This window comes from Mirounga leonina, unplaced genomic scaffold (genome assembly GCF_011800145.1).
Source record: "Mirounga leonina isolate KUSES-001 unplaced genomic scaffold, KU_Mleo_1.0 Mir_165, whole genome shotgun sequence".
Classification (NCBI taxonomy): domain Eukaryota; kingdom Metazoa; phylum Chordata; class Mammalia; order Carnivora; family Phocidae; genus Mirounga; species Mirounga leonina.
Window position 1 is genome coordinate 23,030,185 of NW_023270415.1, and position 22,165 is coordinate 23,052,349.

Below are 22,165 nucleotides of genomic sequence, written 5' to 3' on the forward strand. Positions count from 1 at the left end.
ATTTTAAAAAAGTGCAGTTATCTTTAACCTCATTCTTTGATGATATTTATCTTAAGTCACTGATTATTATCTCAACATTACCTCCAGTCCTACTTCTGTGATCACTTTTTAGAAACGGGATTTCTCTATCTCTGTTTCCTTATCATTTCACTCTAGTAGTACAATTTAAATGTTCCTCTTCCTATTTTCCTCTGTAATTATTTGTGTTACTCTTTTCCAAATTCCCTCATCTGGCCACATTCTTCTGGTAATAAAGTGTACAGAGCGGATTGTAATTTTCCAGGTCAAATCTTAACAGAGTCATTTAATGTCAACAGCCACATTTATCAAATGGGGATGCCAAGAGTACTTCATAGTTCTGTGAGCCAAACAATAATATTGTCTACGGGCACTCAAGTCTCATGCTTCAGGGAGTAAACTGGAGATCTGTAAAGAGACAGCAAAGTGTGTCTTCCTTCCTCGGAATTCACATTTCAGCTGATTCAATTTATCCACTTTTTTAAGTGTGTGTGTGTGTGTGTGTGTGTGCGCGCGCGCTAATCTCTAGTTCTACAATTATTGGTAATTGCCATAGGCAACATAGAGAATTACATAAGCCAATAACCTTACTGTATAGCTGTATTGAAAGTCTTGTGCCCGGTAATAAGCTCTCTTGAGCTTGTCGTTCTTAATAGGTAAATTTCATTTTTAAAAAATTATTTTATTTATTTATTTTTAAAGATTTTATTTATTTGACAGAGAGAGACAGTGAGAGAGGGAACGCAAGCAAGGGGAGTGGGACAGGGAGAAGCAGGCTTCCTGCTGAGCAGGGAGCCCAATGCGGGGCTCGATCCCAGGACCCTGGGATCATGACCTGAGCCGAAGGCAGACGCTTAATGACTGAGCCACCCAGGTGCCCTGGTAAATTTCAATTTATGTATTAGATAGAAACATACTCTTTTCAATTATTTCATAATATCCTATAGGATGCCCTTCAAAATTTTAAATGAACTTTGTGCAAAAGGATGAAGCTTTCTCCTGGGACTATAAGAATTAGAAATGTTTTAAATTAATGAAATCTGTAATAGAGAATATGATGGGCCTTGCACTAGATTTCTTTTGTGTCACTTGTTATCAAAGGCAGTTGTCACAATGATTGCATTTGGTAATTTCAAAACAGTCTAAGGGAAGGCCACACTCTTCTTTGTGTGTACTCTAACTAGCTAACCCCACCTGGTACCAGGGATGCACACCCACAGCTAATATCAGGGACTAGTTTTGGAGGGAAACACAACTAGTGAAAGAGGGATCAAGAGAGATTCTCTAATGCAGATGAGATTTTTATCCCCCTACTCCAATTAGCATGAACCACAGAAGACATGTGGTTTCGGTTTTTGTTGCTGTCCTCAGGAGAGGTTAGTTTTCTGTTGCCCTCACTTCCTTATGTGGGAGAAAGGAATATGATGGGATGAGTCACCGCTAACTTAAAGCTCATGAAGATTTACTTCCTTAATGATGCCAACATGTCTGTCAATGCAGTGCCATGTGAACTGATCAACAGCTAGGGCAGTGAGGGGACTTATAGCAGGAGCAGAAAGTCCAATTAAATTGCTTTTGTGCCAGTTAGACTGATTTAACAGGCTGAATTTCCGTGTTTGAATTTCCATCTTTTCTCCCATGTGTGATCATCGCTGTGAGCAATGTGATTAGCTAAATCAAATATGAAATAAGACAAATTCTAAGACCTACTTGGGTCTGGTTTAGTTATGCATAGAATAGAGGTGGTGGCTGGGGGTGTAAGAAGTAGTCATTTCAAAATTTTTGTTTCTATATTTTAAATTCCAGGCAAAGTCACTTGTTCTTGTGTTCCAAAACATACCGTGTTTGTTGAAACAAGTCTTCATTTTTTTTATTGAAAAGGATTAGATTAATAAATAGAACGAAACACATAAAATGCACATTGACAATATTTAACTTCAAATGATATATGTGGCATAATAATATATATTATATGAAGTAAAATAGTGAATATGTGCCATAATTAGCATATATTATTCAATTCCATAAACTGACAATTTGCTGGCAGTTAAGCAACCTGAAGGTTAGAGTTATTGAAAAAAATATCATTCTTCCATTTCTGTAATATATTTTAACGAAAATGTGCTTATATTTGAGTTTGTATTCCTTCTCATAAGTGTCTATCAATTTTCACTAGTTATATCTATTCATCTTTAATACTTAATGCTTTTCAATAATTACTATGTTAAATTCTTGATGTAATTTTAGTGAATATACAATGTTAGGGTGCTTTTAAAAAGCTCTGATTTTACATTTATTACCATAATATATTTTATTTAGAACAAAACATTAAAGCATGGTCTTGATTAGGAGTAAGAAATGATACTTTTAAGGCTACAGATCCTAGTAATGACTAATATTTCTGCTTGATACTGCAAAGAAGGTTTTAAAGGTTCAAGAGTGCCAATTACTGGGAAGACCAAGAAATATGGCAGCATATTTTTTTGTCATTTGAGAAATCATGGACCTATTGGAAGTCTGTCTCTGTTGAATATTCTGTCAGCTCAGACTTTATTCTCAGAAGGGAACAAAGGCACTGCTAGAATATCTACCACAATTTAAAACCAATTGCTTTGTTGAGTCCTAGATCTACACAGAAATTTTTCAGAAAAGACTGTGGGTAACTAATTTAATTTTGCTTGTTGTGGTTGTGATCTTGGCTTCTGACAGACAAGGTCCTTGCCTGGCCATGAGAGACATCTTACATCATTATATGCACTTTTTGCTTATAATGATGTGAAGTCTGGGGCTGAGAATAATGCCCCCGTATTTGCAAAGAGCGCTCTTTTCACTTGTGACTGGTTGTACTTCCTCTACTATTGGAGATTATTCCATTTCCTACTTACCCAAAACCCAGATTATTCTAAGAGCCCCAGAAGCTTTCTGATCTACCACACTGGTGGTATGTTCACAATATGGAGCTGTTTAGTCCTTTTGGGTGGAGAGTGATTCACATGGGTACCTTCCCTATGTAAGCCTGAAAGCCTTTATCCTAGTCCATGGCGACATGCCTCATCCCAAATGAATCCAGGCTTGTCAGGTCAAATCTCTGACAAATGTCATGCAGACAACTAGTGAGTGGTGTGGGTGGGGCAGCATCAGTCTACCTATTGGGGAAACAAAAGGTGTATGTCCTACCTCCATCCCCCCTTAGGATCAGGAACACATTCTTTTCTTCTCTTCTCTTTCCTTTTCTTTTCTTTAGGTAGATGGTGTTTGGCAGCTCCCACATTTATCTTAACCAGATTTCCATCCTGAAAATTAAAAATAATATTTTATACGATATTTTCGCACATGAACTTGAGACAACCTAGTGAAACAGGCAGAAAGGTAGTATCAATGTGGGGTGAGGTAGCGGGAACATAGTCTAAAATTTTAAGGTCACACTGCCTCAGTCAAATTCCAGTTCTGACAGTGTGATCTTAGGCAAATAATTTAAAAATTCTCTCTAGTTCACTTACTTCCTTTTTTAAATAGAATAATAAGGATCGGACCTACCTCAAAGAACTATTATCAGGAGTCAATTAGCATATACCTGTAAAGAATTTAGCCCAGTGCCTGCCATGTGGTAAACGTCTCGGTAAAACTTACCTGTTTTTAGTACACAGCACAAATACGTAACAGACACAGGACTAAGATCTAACTAGGAATCCAATCCTTGTTTCATTGTGTTTCAGAGTAACAGTTACCTTTCAGATCCTAAGTAGTATATTTTTGAAATTTGCAGTTCACTGGCCCCAAAACCCCTCATCCTAAGCCTCTTAGATTCCTACGAAGAAACGAAGTTCTAGACTCATACTGTCTGGAAGTATCACTAAGGATGGATGCAAACACAGTACTTACATTCATGCTACTTACTATATGGCAGGAAAATGTTGTGTTTAAGCATCTGGCATCTTTCAAAAAGTTCATGCTGAGTATAAGAACTGTTAAAAAAAAATACAAATTCAGTCAGTCTATAGCTTATCTCTCACTTTAAATCTTCAAAGGACAGCCAAATCTGTCTCAACTAAATTCAAAAGAATCAATGAGATAGTACTTATCTCCTTAATGAAGAACACACAGACAGCTCATTTATTTTTCAAGCCTTCACTGCAATGTGCAAGTGTAGAATTTCAGTGGCTGCTAGGATTCTGAGAGTTGCTCTAAACCATCCCAGCTTTCCTACATTTTCCTTCAGAAGGGCAGAAGAAAGCATATTAGGTCTAAGAATGTGGTAAATTCCAATTATTCTTCAGTGGTTGCTTTCTTGTATGATGATAAGCACCACAGTAATATTAGCCCCTATTTTAAAAAAGTATAGTTTCAATCTATGTATATATTTGATTTATGATTAAAAATGTAGTATCCTCATGGGGCTGATGTTTAAATAAGATTAATATTCATCTATCTTTTGGTATAATCAGGTTATACCAAATAAAACAAAACCTGTATCTCAAACTCTTAGAGATAATTTCTTTAACTTGTTCATGTATATCCTTCCAGAATACACACACACACACATTTACATAAATGTTTGTAAATTTTCCCCTTTAATGGGCTTTGCATCATTTTTAAATATTGTACTTTTAGAACTTGTTTTTGTTTGGTTTTACTCAGTATGTCACACACTTCTTTCAGTTGGACCTTTCAAAAAAACTTAAGTCCAACTTTAATTCTTCAGTCTCCAAAACCATAAATTCTTACCCTTATGCTTTTAACATTTTAAAATATGTTCATCCTCAAGCCTTTATTACTTTAGTCTAATCTATACAGGCTCTCTCTGCAAGTCAATTCGCCAGTGAAATTCCAACTTGAAACATTAAAGTGTAGTCAGTAATGATGTTATTCAGGTTAGATTAAATATTTCAAATGCTTTATTCAATAAAAAAATACCAAAACCTATTATGCTTGATATTTTTTTGTGTATATAAATACACCAGCATTATGATGGATGAAGAAACACTTCATCTAAATTTTATCTGCTGATGTGCATAAGACTATTGCAAGTTAAACTTACATGAAAGTTATTTATTTTACCAAGCATTATGAGGGAAGCATTTTGACATACAAAACATTTATCTCCTTTCTTATTAATATAATTCTATCAAAACTCAAGGTAAATCTGAGAACTTGAAATACAAAAGAAATGTTTCCATAAATATCAATAAGTGTAAAAAAAATGAATGGCTTAAGGGGCAATGTGAAAACATGTCTGACTTTTCAGCTAGTTCATTTTCATTTTTGCTTTGGAGAACAACTGAAAAAATACAAAACTGTATATACTAAGGCAGGTGAACCACGTGGTGATAATCAACACAAGAGCCGTTGTAGCCGTACAGAATTCAAGCTGTGCATATGGAGAACTCAGCTATTCCAAACAATTTGTACACTAGGGGTTATTCTCCATACCCTCTTTGGGCCATGAGTAATTTATTAAGCAGAATTAGATTTTATTTCCAAAGACCATTTTTCCATAGCATTGCATACTTGTAGACACAATTCAGGGATGATGGATACGCTACTCCTAGCACCCTACTTCCACAAAATGGATACAACAGCAATGTCTTTTAGCCCATAGATAATCTGATCTCTTGACAAATGATCACTTAGTAGGAAAATGGATTTGGATTTCTAAACTCTAATGGAAATTTAAAGTAAAAAAAAAAAATTTAACGAATTACTAAATTCTTACTACAGTGACCAGTAATGTTGATGTAAGGCTACTAAGTAAGGGGATTTTCACCACCTCTAAAACTTATGAAAGATGATACCACTTAACTTTAGGCACACCTCAAGTGAATCTTAAGTGGTTTTTGTGAACTTCAAATATTATATAAATTCTATTCGTTTAACAAAGAGTGCCTGAGAGAAGTTGCAAAATAAATGTTTGGTGTATAAATAGGTGTCTCTTACATACGTGGCTTTGGGTTAAATGTAAGGAATGCAAACAAAGTGATATGGAATCTACCCTGGAGAAACTTACTTAAACAGTAAGACCTCTACAGGGGGAGGAAGTTGGAAGGTGATATGTCTTTAAAAAGATAGCTCCAACCATGTGCTATAAATCAAAGGGGAAGAGTTGGAGGAGACAGAGCTTGAAGTGGGATCTGAAATGCTGGAATGATTTTGGATTTGAGAAGGGGAGAGGGGCGTCCTAGAAAGAGAGATTTCCACATGCAAGGGCACAGGTATACAGACACTGGTAGGGAATGGGGAACTAGGGAACCTTTGTGATCAGGGAAATGAGATGGTCAGGATTGTGCTTGGAGAAGACCAATCTGCAGAAAGCACGAGAAAGGTATTGGAAGGTGGAAAGACCGTAGGCGCAGGAGCGGATATCCTGCAGGTCCCTGGAAATGTGCAGCTGAAGCTCGGAAACAGGTCAGGGTTGGTGTTAAAGGTGTAGGAATCTGGAAGTCCTCTTTCTCTTCTTAGTAGTCATACTTGAGAAGCCTCAAGAAGAGCAAAGGACCAGGACAGGTCCTGGGCGGAGGGTGATGGCGTGTGAAGGGCCAACTTCTACACCAAACATCCTGCCCAACATCCGGGACCTCGAAAAAAACAAACACCCTCCACAAAGTAAGGCCTATGGAGGGGCGGGAAATCAAGGTGTAGAGATCCCTAGATGATAGTGCTTCCCAGTACACCGCAGGGCCACTAAAACAGAAGCAAGGACTAAATGAGTTCTATTTAAAACTGAGTGCACTTCGACTCTCTTCAAGAGCCATCTTTCTTGGCCTAAAGAAACTCAGAAGGGAGTCCCAGCTTTAAATATACTATCATGGCCTTTTTTATAGGGTGTTTTAAGCTACTTTGTTTTCCTAAAACCCCCTCTAACTGTGCCCGTTAAGAGCACACGGGTCAGGGAACCGGAGAGCCCAGTGATGTTATTATTCAAGTTCATCCTGTCTTTACCGCGCCCTGAAGGTAAGGAAAGGTCTGGGTGTCCACCAGGCGGCCTCGCCGAGGAGGAACTTGGCACAAATTCTCCAGATCGCAGGGAGAGCGGGCAAAAGAAAGCAAGCCAGAGTACGAATAGCGCCCCCGTGGGAAGCAAGACTAAAGGCTGCCACCAACCCACCCGGCTTCTCCCTCAAACCCAGGCAAGAGGGATTACGGGGGCTGGCTACGGCCCCTGAACGGAGCTGGAGGTGCTGGGAGGAAAGTCAGATCCCATCTGCGCTCCCGGTTAGCCCTGCACTCCTCCGGGAAAATACTCCGGGCCCTATTACTCAGGAGCGATCTCTCCTCACCCCAGGTCCCCGGGGTCGAGTAGCGGGCCCCGCGTCAAGGTCGCGTCAGGGCGGGCGTGGGGAGAGCCCAGCAGCTGGAAGCACAAGGGCCCAGGGAATCCCGCGAAGCCACCACAGCGCTCGTCGGCGGGGCACCCCAGGCTTTCCCCACCTCCGGCTGCGCGGCGCCCGCCGAATGCGGACCCTCCTGTTCCGCAGAGCGGGAGCCACAGAGGGAAGCAGGTGGGTGTGGAGCCGGGCCCGGGGCCCCAGGGAGCTGCGGGCGCGCCCGAGGAGAGGGAGGCGCCCGCCGAGGTGTGGGCGGCGCCCGCCCGCTCGCCCGCGCCCCGGCCGCGCCCTGGGCTCGGGGCGCTGTCCCAGGCCGGGCGCACAGCTCCCGCCCCGCGAGGCCGAGCTGGGCCGTCCCCGGAGGTGCCCAGCCGGCCGCCCAGCCCCGCCACGCGGGCCTGCCGCCCACCTCGAGAGCCGCGAGCGCCCGGGAGGAGGAAGAGGAGGAGGAGGAGGAAGAGGAGGAGGAGGAGGAGGAGGAGGAGGAGGCGGCGGCGGCGGCGGCGGCCCCTCCAGCCCGCGGGTGCGCGGAGCGCGGGAGGAGGCGGAGCGCGAGGCGGGGTGGCCGCGGGCGGGTGTGCGCGCCGGCCCGGCGCCCCCGAGCGCCCTGCCTCGCCTCCCGCGCCCAGCCTCTCCCCGGCTCCGCCACAGACACACACCCACCAAGCACCCACCACCCTCCGCCCCCGCTGACCGCCGCCACCTCTCCGCCGGCAGCCCGAGCGAGCGGCAACTCTCCGGCCCGCGCCGCTCGCCTTCCCGGCTCCTTCCGCGGGGCGAGCTTAGCCCCGCTCGATTTTTCCTTTTCTACCCCAGCCCTCTCCTGTCTGGGCGGCGGCGGCGGCGGCGGCGGCAGGGGGATGGGGGCCCGCGTGGGGAAGGGGGCGAAGATCGATGAAGATTGTTGTTCGTTTTAAGGATACCTTAGCTTCCTCCCGCCGCCTCTCCTTTGAGCTTTCCTGCTAGAGACCGTGAACAGTCAGGGATGTGAGGAGAGGGGGGGAAAACGCCAGGAGCTCCAGCCAGCCGGGGAGACCCTCCTCTCCGCGGAGGGGAGGGGGATTTCCAGCGACAGATCACTGGCGAAGGGGACCGTCGCAGGGAGAGGAGCCCCGGAGGGAGCGGGGAATCCCACAACCCTCGGTGGCGCCCGAGCCCGTGCCGCCTGCTGAGCGGGGTCTGTGGGAGCTAGGTAAGTGAAGGGGCATTGCTGCTCCCCGAAGGGGTCTTCCTTTAAGAATGAATCATCGCGGGCAGCCTAGCCAGACTTGAGTTGCTAAAGGAATTGGAAACTGCCATATGGCGCCGAGTGGACTTACACACACAAAGCTGAAGCTGACTTAGCCCTGAGAGGGCTGTTACTGCAAGGCTCCGTCCCCGTGGGGAAGGCACTCCAGCGTCAGCCCCTGAAAAGGTTCTGAGCAGCCTGCCTGGGGAGGGATGGGGAATGTTATTTCTAGGAGACGAGCTCTTGTTGCCTTCTGTTCATTTGTTGGTAAATGCCACACTCACATGCACACACTTGTGGGACCGGATTTAGGGAGTGTGATGTCTCTGATGTATGAACAGTGCTCAGCACAGAGACGTGCATGCATCTTATCCTTCACGCGGTGCGCGTTCTCCGTTCTGTAGCAAGGTTCCTGAGAGGGAGAACGAGTCTCTAAGGAAAGAGCTTCATGGCTGTTTCCAACACACTCTGCTAGAGGACTTGAGAACACAGTTGCCCTCAGTGGCACCAGAAGACACCGACCATTTCACTCATCGTTTGCTTCCAATGCTAAATGACCGTTTTCAAAACGGTATGCTGCCATCCATTTTCTGGAATTCTAAGCATTTTTGTGTATTCATTCATAAAAATTGTCAGTGTGCAGTGTGCACAAACATGGCATTTATACATCATTTATGACTGCACAAGTGATAGAATCATAGATGCAAGATTACACTGGAAAATTTAGGATGCACAGATGTACACTGGGTTTATTTCATGCAGGTTCAACAGTCCTTCTAATCAAGTTATGCAATAATGTCAATATTTTAAATAGCATTTCACAGTTCTGTTTTTGCACTGGTTGCTGGATTTTGTTGGGATTTGATTTTTTACTCTCAGCGCAAAAGAGAAGTAGGAATTTGTTATTGTTTCTAAATGTGTGGCATTGTGTGGGACAGTGGTCTCTTGGTATGATTATCAATAAACATCAATTGAGATATTACATTTCAGAAGACAAGAGAAAGGTAAATTCTGGTCAAAAATCTGAAGGCCACCTTGTCAATACTGCATAACTTCCAGGAAAGATTTCCAAAAAAGAGGGTAACATTAAAAAAAATGTATGTATATATGTATTGAAGTTTTACTTTATTTCACTCTTCAGAGAGAGAGTGTTGTGTGTATGTGAATAAATATAAAGTTGTCCAAAGCTTACTTGTAAGACATGAATTAGATCAATAGACATCTAAACTAAAGATTTTTGATTCTTAAATTAACCAAAACTTAAACAGTTGAGTAATCTGGCCCATTATGTATGCATATGTGCATTTAATTGCTGCTAGGGGTGGTGTTTTTAATGTGGGGCATAAATAATGTGCTTGCTTCCTTGTGTGGCTGCGTAGAGTTTCTGAGAATATTGAGGGTACTGTGTATAAATAACTTTTTTTCTCCACCGAATAAAAAGTATCCTCTGCACCTAAAAGAATGAATATGCCTCCACAGAGTGAATACTATAATCCCCTCCCTCTTGCTGTCAGGTTCAGACCAGTTGTTTACCATGAATAGCATTCCGTCTAATGCACTCTTTTTCCTTTTCTGGCACTGCACAGACTCTTGGAGAAAGGAGTGAATCAGTTGGCAGTTCTCTTTGCTTTCTTCCTCCTTTTAACCTTCACCATTCCTTCTCCAGGGTAGTGCTTCCAAATCTCCCTCATACACAAACACACACACCAACTCCAAAAAATAACTCCATTGCCTGCCACCTTGAGAATCCTAGTGTCTGTTTTTTCTTTTTCTCTGATGTTTTTCTAAGTAGCATCAATCCATGTGTCATTTTAAACTATTTCCAATTTCACTTTTCTCCAAATCCCACGGTTGAACTTTCTAGGCATGCATGTTTACTGAATATTCAGATGGGAGTAGTGAAAATTATTACCTTATCTAATCCTAGCTGTTTGGCTTTTAAAGTTTCCTCGTTGACACCATCGAGCAACTCACTGTGAGCATGACCTCACGCTACTCATTTCCAGTAGCAAAAGCAAGACAGCGAGAAAAAATGCAGTGGCAGGACAGGCTTTCGGTCACATTTCCTGGTAACTCAAAATAATCTCTGCCCAGGTTCTTTTTGCATACCTGCCTGTATATCTGTGGAAAATCTTCATTAAGCATGGAAAAAATATTTTTTCTTGAATTTATATTTGTCATTTTGAAATGGTATTCTAGGGAGATTGGGATATGTGTGTACATACTATGAAAGTAGACCAAATTACTGGTAAAATCTAGGAGAGCTACAAAATCTATTCATTCTAACCTCATGCATTTTTTCCTTGAGGAATTATAAAGAAGTAATTTGTTATCTGAAATGTGCTATCCCTTAGAGACTAAATTCCTTAAAGTTGATAAGCCATCTTCTCATGTACATTTTTAAGGTAACTGCGTAAGGTTAAGGTTTACTTCAGAATGTAAAATTATTTGAGATTTGCTTATATTCATCAAGTGGATTCTGCATAAAGTCACAATGCCTATTATTTTCACAAAGGTTTCAGAGAAGAGTAAGCATGTATTATAAGTGATATTTTTTAAGTTCAGTATTTTTTCCGAGTATTTTTTAAGGTAAGAGCTTACGACCTTGTTACTCCCAAAGTGATAAGATAAACTTTATAGAGCAGAACAGTCTTAAATTTTTTAGTTATATACTACAAGTATCTTCATAGTCTAGATCTATAGTCCCTTCTTGTTCAGTGGTTGTTTCCTCTTTGTGCTTCTTAAATATAAATTCCCACCAGTTCTTTACTATAAGCCCAGGCTGTCGAGCAAAAGGTCTAGTGTGTGTGACCAGAGACTCCTTGGCCTGTGTAAGCCAAACCCTACCATATTATCTTTTTATTTTTCTTTCATATTATCTTTAAGGGAAAAGTAGCTGTTCCTGTAGATTGAATTGTACCTGCCTGTACCTTTAATGTCATGTATCTACTCACTCATTCATTAATTCATTTATTACTCGTTAAGTGTATATAAAGAGAAGAGTGCTTGATTGGAATGTAACCAGTATAAAACAGATAGATAAAAGACATAGTCCTTGCCCCTCAAGGATTTTTTAAAGTGTAGAGAATAAAACTTGAATATATAACTAATCGAAGAATCACATATGTAGTTCAAAATCAGAGATCTCGGGCGCCTGGGTGGCTCAGTTGGTTAGGCGACTGCCTTCGGCTCAGGTCATGATCCTGGAGTCCCGGGATCGAGTCCCGCATCGGGCTCCCTGCTCGGCGAGGAGCCTGCTTCTCCCTCTGATCCTCCTCCCTCTCATGCTCTCTGTCTCTCATTCCCTCTCTCTCAAATAAATAAATAAAATCTTTAAAAAAAAAAAAAATCAGAGATCTCTGGCATATAGACATGCTTTTAACAGTTTCATACTTAATAAATTAATTAAGGCAAATCATGAAGAGGATCATGAAAATTTGTCACAGTCTATGCTTTGGGGAATTATTAAAAAACAATAACAACTTTTATTAAAGTGATTACTCTTTAAATTGAGATTAAATTAAAACATTATTATAAATATTTATAGTTTAATAATTTTAATAATTATATTGTGATTATTTTATTTATATAAACAAAATAAATTTCTTTTTACTATTATTATTATAACAAGCACTTTGGCCAGGAAATGTTTTCAGTGTTTTACAAATATTAAATAGTCTCACAACCACCCTATGAGGCAGCTATCACTAATCCTCTTCATTACACAGAAATGAAAATTCAGGTACAGAGACTTTTTGTATAAAGTGACATAGGAAGTAAATGATACAAACTTGAACTCGGGCATTCTGGCTCTACTTAACCACTATGATATTAAGAAGTATTAAGGGTGATCCCAGACAGAATAAAAAAAACATGTTTGCAGCTTCTAGATTTATTTGAAGCTCTATCTTCCCATTAAAGTATACGACCATAGTTCTGATTACAGGGATGCTTGGAAAAGGTCAAAAAGGGGCTTTCAGTAGGTGAAAACCCCAAAATTTTCAACATAAATTTGAAATAAGAAGCTAGGTTACCTGGAGGCTGATCTTTAAAAGTTGGGTAGACTGTTATCAGAATGCTAAAACATTAGAAAGTACTGCTTTTAGAGTGACCACAGAGAATAAAGCTGGCTGAGAGATGACTGACTAGCCAATTTCAAATGATAGATTATTTTATTTTCATTTCCAGTTTTTAAAAACTTTTGTGAATTGTTTTGAATAAAGTATTATAAATAATTTTAATTTATTATTTTTAGAATTATATGTTCATATGTTAAAAAAAATATTAGTTTTCCAATATATAATTTTCTTTTACCTGTGTCCCCATATTTTCCTCTGTAAAATGTACCTCCCATATATTATGGAAATTGGAATACAGTCACTTAACAGTTTTACTTTCTAGTATATTGTCTGGAATGCATTTATTTTATTAAATGACAACTATAATATAATTGTGAAAGCATAAATCAAGTTATAAATTACTGAGATTTTCATCAAGGAAAGCTTCTGTAATATTTGAGGTAAAGTTCTTTCTAAATAGCCATGGCTTCTGGTTATGTGAAAAATACCACCTGGATTAAATTTGGAGGATAAAATGGCCAAATATTCCCTGAAGGATGCCATATAATTAAATATTTAGATACTCTTCATCCTCATGATGAACATTTTAATTTTTCCCACAGATCTTAGGTCTCATAAGCTCAGTCGCATATTGTGTAGACAACTCTCAACCTAGAATTGGCTTATAGCTTATAAGTTGATTTTAAAGGTTTGGGTTTTTTTTGGAACCTGTATTGCATTTAGAGAAGCAGTACTCTTTTGATGTTTAGGTCTCTAGCCCAATCCACAAATGCCCTTTTTTAAAATCAGTAGTATACCCAAAGTATAGTAATACTAGTACTAAAAACATAACCATATGTATAACAATATTCCTGGGGAATAATTTGCTTTAAATAATATTTATTGACTGCTTCCTCTGCGCAGGGCTCTTCGGGGATACAAAGGTGAACATGGTACTGCCTGGGCCTACAAGGAAGAGAGAAAATTGAGTTCGTACCTAACTCACTTTCACGTTAGGCAGAATAAAGAAAGCTTAATAATTTTGGTATAGGCAAAATAGTGAATAATTGATTCAGAGATCTATCAGAAGAGCCAGGGACTGCCGACCTCCTTAGGATTCTCATTTGGTGTTTCATCCTCAGGATATCTGCTGAGCTCCTTTCTTGGTGCCAAGCCCTAGGCTAGGTGCTGGGGACATAAATATGAATCAGACAGCATGCACTCACAGCCTGCACATGCAGACAAGTAAATCATAACAAAATGTCATAAATGCTGTTGGCAGAGCAGAATGGCAATTCAATGGAGTAGTTGCCTGACAGAAGCATCCCGAGAGTAAAAAAATGTGATTGTTCTGAGTTCCTAGATGGATGTAGTCGTGATTCACTCCTCAATTAGACCCAGTGTCCCCTTTTAGTAAGCAGGGTTTTGTAATGTCCCTTTTACTTTCCTGAAATGGTATTTGTAGATAATATAACCTACCTTCAAACGTAATATTTAGAAAAATCAGTAAGTTCTTTCTCTGTAAGAGAAGCCAGAAATCAAAGGCAAGCTGCTTACGATAAACCTGTAGGTATATGAGTTTGCATATGCTCAGGCATAGCTATCCTGAGAGGTACTAAAGTAGTCACATGCTTGCTACTAAAATGCATAAACTTGGATTTAAGAGAAAACATTCAACTGAATATTGGTGACACTTTTGTATATTTGGCGTTTTTGAAATAAGAATGAAGTAAATACATGCATGGCATGTGACAGTTACGATTGCAAACATGTGGGTGTACTGTATTAGTGAATGAGTTCACGTGAGCATCATTCTAGCTGGTGACATGACTCTCCAAAATGATGAGCAAATCTTGGTGAAGTTCCAAATATGGTACTTTCCTAGAAAATGCCCATGCAGAAAATACTTTTTGTATCACAGGGTTAAGATCTCATCACAGATACTCACAAGCAAGTTTTTCGTGTACGTGTGTGTCTGATCAGTAGTGTAAAACTTAGGGGGTGCAGGATTTCTGTACATGTTATGGGGTTTCTGGTATTCCTGGGCCTTGCCCTCCAAATATTTCACAGTTGTAGAAAACTCACCCAAAAGACTGAGTTAATCTCATTCAACAGCACTGATTACAGATACAGTCTCCCACCGAAGGGAGCCAATCTCATTCTAATGCATCACTGGGCTGTTTTGAAAAAGCAGGACTCTCTAAGTTTTTAGTAAGAAGATAAATTTAAAGGCAATATATGAGGCTGGCTGATCTGATCATAAATGTCAGGATTCCATTTCCTATGTGGGAGTGTCAGACAAGACTTCACAGGTGAAATGACAACTAAGGTAATTTTTAAGAGATGAGTAAGCATTTTCCAGGCTAAAAAGGAGGCAGATGGAGAACATTCTAGGCAGAGGGAACAGCATTTGCAAAGCAGTGGCATAAAGAGGGCTTGGCTGGTAATTGGGGCTCAACATTGTCAGTTGCAGGGAAATGAGGGGAGATGAGGTTGAAGAAGGTTGGAGATTAAATGGGAAAGGTGTTGTGTTCTATCACTTGGATCTTATCCTATGGGACAGGCAGTGGGGGTTAACTGCAATTTTAAGTAGAGTGACATGGTCCACTTTTTGTGGGGGACAGTCTCTGAGCTAGCATGAGGAAGATCGATGCTAAGAGGAGAAAAGATTGAACCCCAAGAGACTAGTTGGGAGACTGTTGAGGCATACACGTAGGATAAGGTCCAGGACTTATCTTAATAGAAATGGTGAAGAAGAGGAGGGTCTGAATTCCCCATGGCAAACATTTGTAACCCAAGTGTCCCTAAGTCTTTCAGCTCCCAACCTGGGTTGGAATAACAGGCTTGGAACCCCACTCTTTCTTCTTCAAGGGTCATTGTCTTAGTTGTGGTAACATGAGCTTCTATACTAAAATTCCGTATTTCAGTGATTAATAGAGTAGAAGTTTATTTTTTGCTCACATAAGAGTCCAGTGTGTGTGTGTTTTGTGCAATGATTTGGGGACCCATATTCTTGCAAAGTTCTAGGGATTTGGAGTTCTCTGCATCTAGCTGGGAGTTATGGACGAGAATGAACACCCAAGAAGTGACACACCTTGCCTCCATTCACATTCTTTTGGTGAGAGAATCACATCACTCCATCTATATACAAAGAGGGCTGGAATATCTAATATCTGGTTAGCCACTCCCCAGCAACATTTCTGTATCATGGAAGGAAAAGCAAAATTTTGCTGAACAGCTATTTCTATCACATTCTGCTTCTCTGGCCACATGTAGCAAAACCTCAGCCACAGGAGACTACCTGAATCCCCCCTGGTCATTGCGTCCATCTCAAAGTCCAGGCTGTAAGGGTGATGCTAAGTCCTCCCCATTAAATCTGGATATGGCTCCTCATTGTCCAGAAACCTTTATACTGAAAGACAGGTTATTGCCCTCCCGTGACATAATGATGGATCAGGTGTAGAATAATTGTATTCAAAAATTCCCATTTGGAAAAGGGAAGAATGGGAGATGCAGTCATTGGCCCATGACATGGAAGAAATCCTGCTAGACATTGCCAAAGACCTCCTGCCCTGGCAGTAGGGGAAGTTCTTTATTTTTTAGACTCTGTGTTTTCTATCTTGGAATAACTTTGTTCATTGTTATCTGTAGCCCTGGCCACCCTCTGAAAGGTTCTTCCCTACCGATTACACACACATCCAAAATGGATATTGGGAAGTATGTCCTTCTTGGGAATTATATTACCTTCTCAGCACCCTTCTTGCTGGTCCAAGTTTGGGTGCCTTAGAGGATGTTTTATAGTCACTGTTTGTTTGTTTTTTTCCTTAGGCCAGGCTCCTAATTTCTTTGACAATACAATTCCCTTAAAATCTTCATAGGTTTTTAATGTATTTGCTTTGTGTCAGTTACACTACTAACTACATTGAAAATTCTTTCCTATTCATAATTCTTGAACCTGCTTCATTTCTTTGCTCATGTCTCAACACCATGTCTCAAGTGGTTACTTTGAGGTCATCTGAAAGAATAGCCATGGGTGGTTGGGTGACTTATTAATCAGATCTTTGTTGCAAGGCTGAGTCATTTTGTCAAAAATAGGTATCTGTTATTCGAATCCATTTTCGGTGTTATTCCTCACTCTTAGAGTCCCTGAAGCAATGTACTGTTGCAGCTTCATAGTCTTGGATTTCTAAGAGTTTGGCTATTTGCCCTTATCTCTGTTCTCAAACCAGCCAATCATTTCCTGAGCTCATCCATTATCTTATAACACCTTGCTGTAGGCGGTGAGAAACAACCATCACACACAAGCATTCTGGCTCTTTCCGGCCATTTCCTCTGGAGTTAGTGCAGTTTTGCCAGGGCCGAGGAGGATTCCAGGCCTCCAGTCTCCTCTCGCTGTCTCCTGACTGATGCCCACGCTACGTATTTAGATTTTTATAGAGGCAGCACCCACTTCAAGGTATTAGCTTCAGAATGAGTTAGGATGATGCCAGCTGCTATAACAAACTGAAATGTTAGTGGCTTGACATAATATAAAAGTTTCTCACCCACATATCAAATGAGGAGAGGTGTTTATGTGGGGAGAAAGGGAGAATTGAAAATGCATATCTACTTCTTAAACATCTTGGCTCAGAAATGATGACAGCAACACTCCTGCTTATAATCTGCTGATGAAAACTAGTCGGATGGCCCCCCTAGAATGCAGGGGGGCTGGGAAATGCAATCCCTGGGTCAATAAGAGCTTCCCAGAGACAGTTCTCTCTTACAAAAGTGAAGCATAAATTTAGACAATTAGCCCATTCCTGCTGTAGTCATCTTCCTCCAGAGTAAATTAGGGAGGAAAGGGCTTGAATTACATTCACTCTCCAGTTAATCTATTCTGTGCATGGCATGGCCCCACCTCACTCCTGTCTTCTAATTGGCTCTCCATCCAGACTTCTGGGACTAGCATAGTCTTCCTTAGTTCCCTAAAGCATCACTGGTGTAAGGCTCTTGTACATAATGGACTCTGGCTGAGTGTTTTGGGATAAAGGATGGTAATTCTACCAAAGACAAGAAACTAGTTCTAATTGAATGTTAGATGTCGATGCTTCTAGAACTGTCTTTACCATTCCTTACCGTGGGGGTTTGCTCACCAGCCCAGATACAAGCCGTTTGCTAGGCCTTTCTCTTCCCCTCGGCTCTTCCTCACATCTCTTCATCTAGGATTTCCCCTCTATCCTTTCTCAAGGTGCAGTGGACTCAGTGTGCAGGTCTACAAAGGGACTTGCCTGTAATAGCCACACAGTCCATTATGGTTTTATTTTTTTTCCAAAACAAAGCCGTAGTTCTTTCTCTAAAAGGACTTATTGCTTTCTCATAGCCCAACTGTCTCAAAATTGTAGCCAGCTTTTTAAAGACATGCACTTAGCAAATATTTGTTAAGCACTTTTCATAGGTAAAGCACTCTTCTAGGTCACCAGATTAAACAAAATTGGTCATTATCCTCACAGTGCTTATAGTCTATCTAGAAACAAACAAAGAACCCCCCAGATCCCTCTTCAGTGGCAAGGGCAGTGAGTCTGTCCTAGGTCCAGACGATTGGGGATTCTTGCTATTTGGAAGCGAAAGTGCGGGGCAAAGGCAAGGCTGCTGGAAATGAATGGGTGAGGGTGACACTTGTGGAGTGAGGAGCCGCATGTGGGCTGTGGTGTGCTAAAGTGGGGGACTTGAGACATTATGCCGCCATTATTACCCACAGATACCTTTATGCTCTGTTTCTGGTCACCTGGTTTGTTTGTTGCGGACTCCAGGACTTGAGTTCTTTGCTTCTTTTTCCACTCCCTCCTCCTGTTTTCTAATAGTGGGCGCTCAGTCATGTCAGGGTCCAGGTAAGCTGGTCCTAAGAGGAAATCAGGCAGGTAGGCACACGTGGCATCTGGAAAAGCCAGAGATGGATGGCTGGTGGCAGTCCAAGTGGGCAGGAAGTTAGATCTCTGGAGTACTGGCAGAAGCCCCAGTCAAATTATGGGGAGGGGAGTCTGGGAACAGGCAATATTTGAGACTCAGACAGGTAGGGGCAGACGGGGCAGGCAGGATTAGGAAGATCCAGCCCCATAGGCTCAAATGCTATGGTTTGTGGACACTTAAGAATGTAGAAAGAAGTCTATTGTATGGGGCTAGCAGGAGTCCAGACTAGTTTAGACATGGTGTCTATTGTCAGGAAATCATGTGATGGTCACATCATAAATGCAGGGTTTCAGGCACAATGGACAGGACCATTCCCTACACCATCACCAAACTGCCAACACCTCTTTCTGGACTTCCACTAAAGCTTATTAACTGGACTCCTAGCTTCTTTTCATGTCCCCTCAATCCATTTTGCCCTTTGCTTTTCTTTCTTTATAAATGGTAAATCTGATCATATCACTCATCTACCTTAACCCCTTAAATGATTTCCCACTTTTCTTAGGATAAAGACCTCAATCTTTAACTCAAGGGTTACCCTATTCCTTCTTCACTTTCCAAAGCATCGCTAGCCTAAGGCTGTTGTTTATAGAGGCTCTGGTCATTCTGGCCCCTGCCCGCCTGCCTCATTTCAGGCCACTCACCCTTCATAGTCTGCTATGATTTCTGGCTTTCTTTTAGTTTATCCCAGGTGCCTGAGATTCCTTGCCACAAGGCATGCACAGGTGGTGGTTTGGGGTACTCTCTCTTCCCACTTTTACCTACCTAACTCTTACTTAAGCCCCTGATCTCAGGTCAAAAGTCATTTGCTCAAAGAAGTCTTCTTGGGTCCCCAGAGTAGAGCAGGTCTCTCCATTATTCTCTTTCTTAGCACCTTTTATTCTCCTTTACAGCACTTACCAATTCTAAATTGTGGGTCATTTTCTTGTGTCGTTTTACTGTGTGCGAATGTCAGCTCACTAAAGGCAGAGGCTGTCCTTATTCACTGCTTTATCCATAACACCTCCACATAGTTGGTGCTCCTTGTTAATGTGTTGGGTCAATGTGTGAAAGAATGGATGGAACCAGGACCTAAGTCAGGTTCTAGGTCACAGAATAGCTACCAGGAGTGCAGCTATCGAGAACTGCTGCCCAGGGTGGACCAGAGTAGGACTAGACTAGGACCAGCATGTTGATGAACTGCCAGGCCATGGCCCTGCACTGTATACTCACACACTCTTCACGTGCTTCTTGACAAGGGCTAAAATGGTTCTACAATCTGGGCTGGAACAGTTGGAAAGTGGGGGTTGAGGGGCTGCCACTGGTAAGAATGAAGGCCACTGGTGGAATGAGATGAGGAAGAACATGGTACTTCCAATAGAATTTTTCTCTCATCTCTGTTTTCAGAACAGAACTCAGCTTCGTAACTTCACAGGAGAGTCGTTTAGACCAGTGCTTTCCGATAGAACTGTCGTGATGATGGGCGCTTTCTCTATCTGTGCCCTTCGATTCAGCAGGCACTAGCCGTGTGAGCTATTGAAACCTTGAAATGTGACTCGTGAGGCTGAGAAATTAAATTTTAAATTTAAATATCCATATGTGGCTAGTGGCTACCATACGAGACAGTGCAGGCCTGGATTATTATTAGCATGAATTACTTTAGGAAACACTAAGTTTCAAAAGCAGTATGGTTTAAATTCTAGAAATACCCACTTACAACCAACCTCAGCCTCCAACTAACCATATATAAACATGCAAGCCATCTGCAGAGTCCAATGCCTATTTTGACTCAGATGAGTATCTCCCAGGTACATCCTAGTGAAGGGATTTGAATGCACTATGATTTATTTCTGTGCATAGGAATTGTTCTTTATTGAAGGCATTTCTTTCTTTATGTGAACTACAAAATGTAAAATGTTATACAAATATAGAACATTATCTCTGTAAGTGTCTAATGTGACCTTAAATGCTTTCTCACGCCCACTTTTCCCAGACAGGATTTCCTTCCTTCCTTTCTCTTTCTTTCTTCCTTTCTCTCTCTTTCTTTCATTCTTGTCCATCTTTTCTCTCTGTCTCCTGCTTCTGTTCATGTTTCTTCCTCTATTCATGTTTCTTTTCTAACCTCTAAAATGACACAGACACAACACTGTGTTCTTTAACAAGTTCCTTTCCTTTTGCATATTGATTTCTTTTGTGCTTATTTATAAGAGCTGTTTTATCAGTTCAGATTATTAATAAAAAATCCCTCTTTAATGATAATAGCTCTTGACATGCCAATTGATATATTTTTGGAGATTTGTCAGATACAATAATTTCAATATTTATTATGTAGAGCATGTTATTATGGTGAAGTATTGTGCTGTTGTTTTTTTTTTTTTTTTCACAGTTATCACCTAGATAACATTAGAGTTGCTTTTAATCCTTTGAAAGTTCCCATGTGACTGGATCTCTTGAATTCTTTGTTCTGCTTTTCACAGATGAAAACCACTATCTTCCAGAAAGATAATACCAGAATGAGAAAGTGGTATTTAGAAGGTACAATTCTGAAATATAGCCGTGAAGTAACATTTGAGAAGAGATGGTTCATGTTTAGTCCTGTTCTCTAGTCTGTACAGCTTAGGACAAATGTGTCTAGGGTCTTCCATGCTAAATGTCTTTAGTTCATAAAATCACAATTATTAATTAGACTACCATTAAATATTAATTTACTTTTGAGATAAATGTCATTTTAAATTTGGAATCCTAGGTTTTTTTTCTAAATCTAAGGAGAGCATTTTCATTAGGCTTAATAGAAAGAGTGCACATAGAAAGCTTAGAAGCTATTAAAAAGTTACTTCTTAAAATTGTCTCTGGTTTCATTCAGGCCCAACAAAATAATAAACATGGCTTGTAATCATCTATGTGCAGCTAAAGTAGAATGTTATAGTAAGGGTTTTGTCTTTTTTTTTTTAGGGAGCCATTTTCTTGCAGGCATTTTATAACACAGTGTTTGATATAGTTGTAGGTGCTCAATAAGTATTTGTCGAATGATTTAATGAAATAATCCATTTAATTCATTAATTCACTTAAGACCTCCAAGAGCTTTTAAAATTGCAAATGATGGCCAAGGCTATATCTCACATAAATGAACATTATGTTCTATAAAGCCCCATGAATTAAGACATCTGTGTCACTTGCTGGTATTTTATACTTTTCCCTTCCTTCACATTAATATGTTTAAATCAGGTGGAAAGCACTAATTAGGTACCAGTTAAAGAAATATTTAAGTCCATAATATTATCTGAGCCTATAAGACATATGCTAAAAGCACAAATCCAAAACTTCTTATAATATTCTTTGCAGTAATCCTATGGGTTCTTTGAGATCAAGAGCTGGCTACCTTACCCAATTTTGTATCCCCTGCATTCAGTATAAAGTGATAGCCAGTTAACACATTGTTTTGGAAGGAAGGGAGGGAGGGAATGAGAAAGGAATAATGTATCTAAATCAGTATGTATTATTTGTAATGTTTGATCTTTTTCCATTCTGACCATTATTGGAATAGGAGAAATTATAGATTTATGTTGTAGTCAGGATTCATTAATAATTAGGTTCAACTCATCAGTATTTATAGGTTT

At 40.7% G+C, this 22,165-nt stretch overlaps 1 protein-coding gene across 1 annotated transcript in view; it reads left to right on the forward strand.

The window, feature by feature from the left end:
* The first annotated feature begins 7,985 nt into the window (after positions 1 to 7,985).
* The window catches only part of KCNB2 (potassium voltage-gated channel subfamily B member 2), a 403,224-nt gene continuing 389,044 nt past the window's right edge, over positions 7,986 to 22,165 (forward strand). The window contains exon 1 of the mRNA XM_035011339.1: positions 7,986 to 8,532. The gene's annotated coding sequence lies outside the window, so the exon portion shown is untranslated. The remainder of the gene's footprint in view (positions 8,533 to 22,165) is intronic.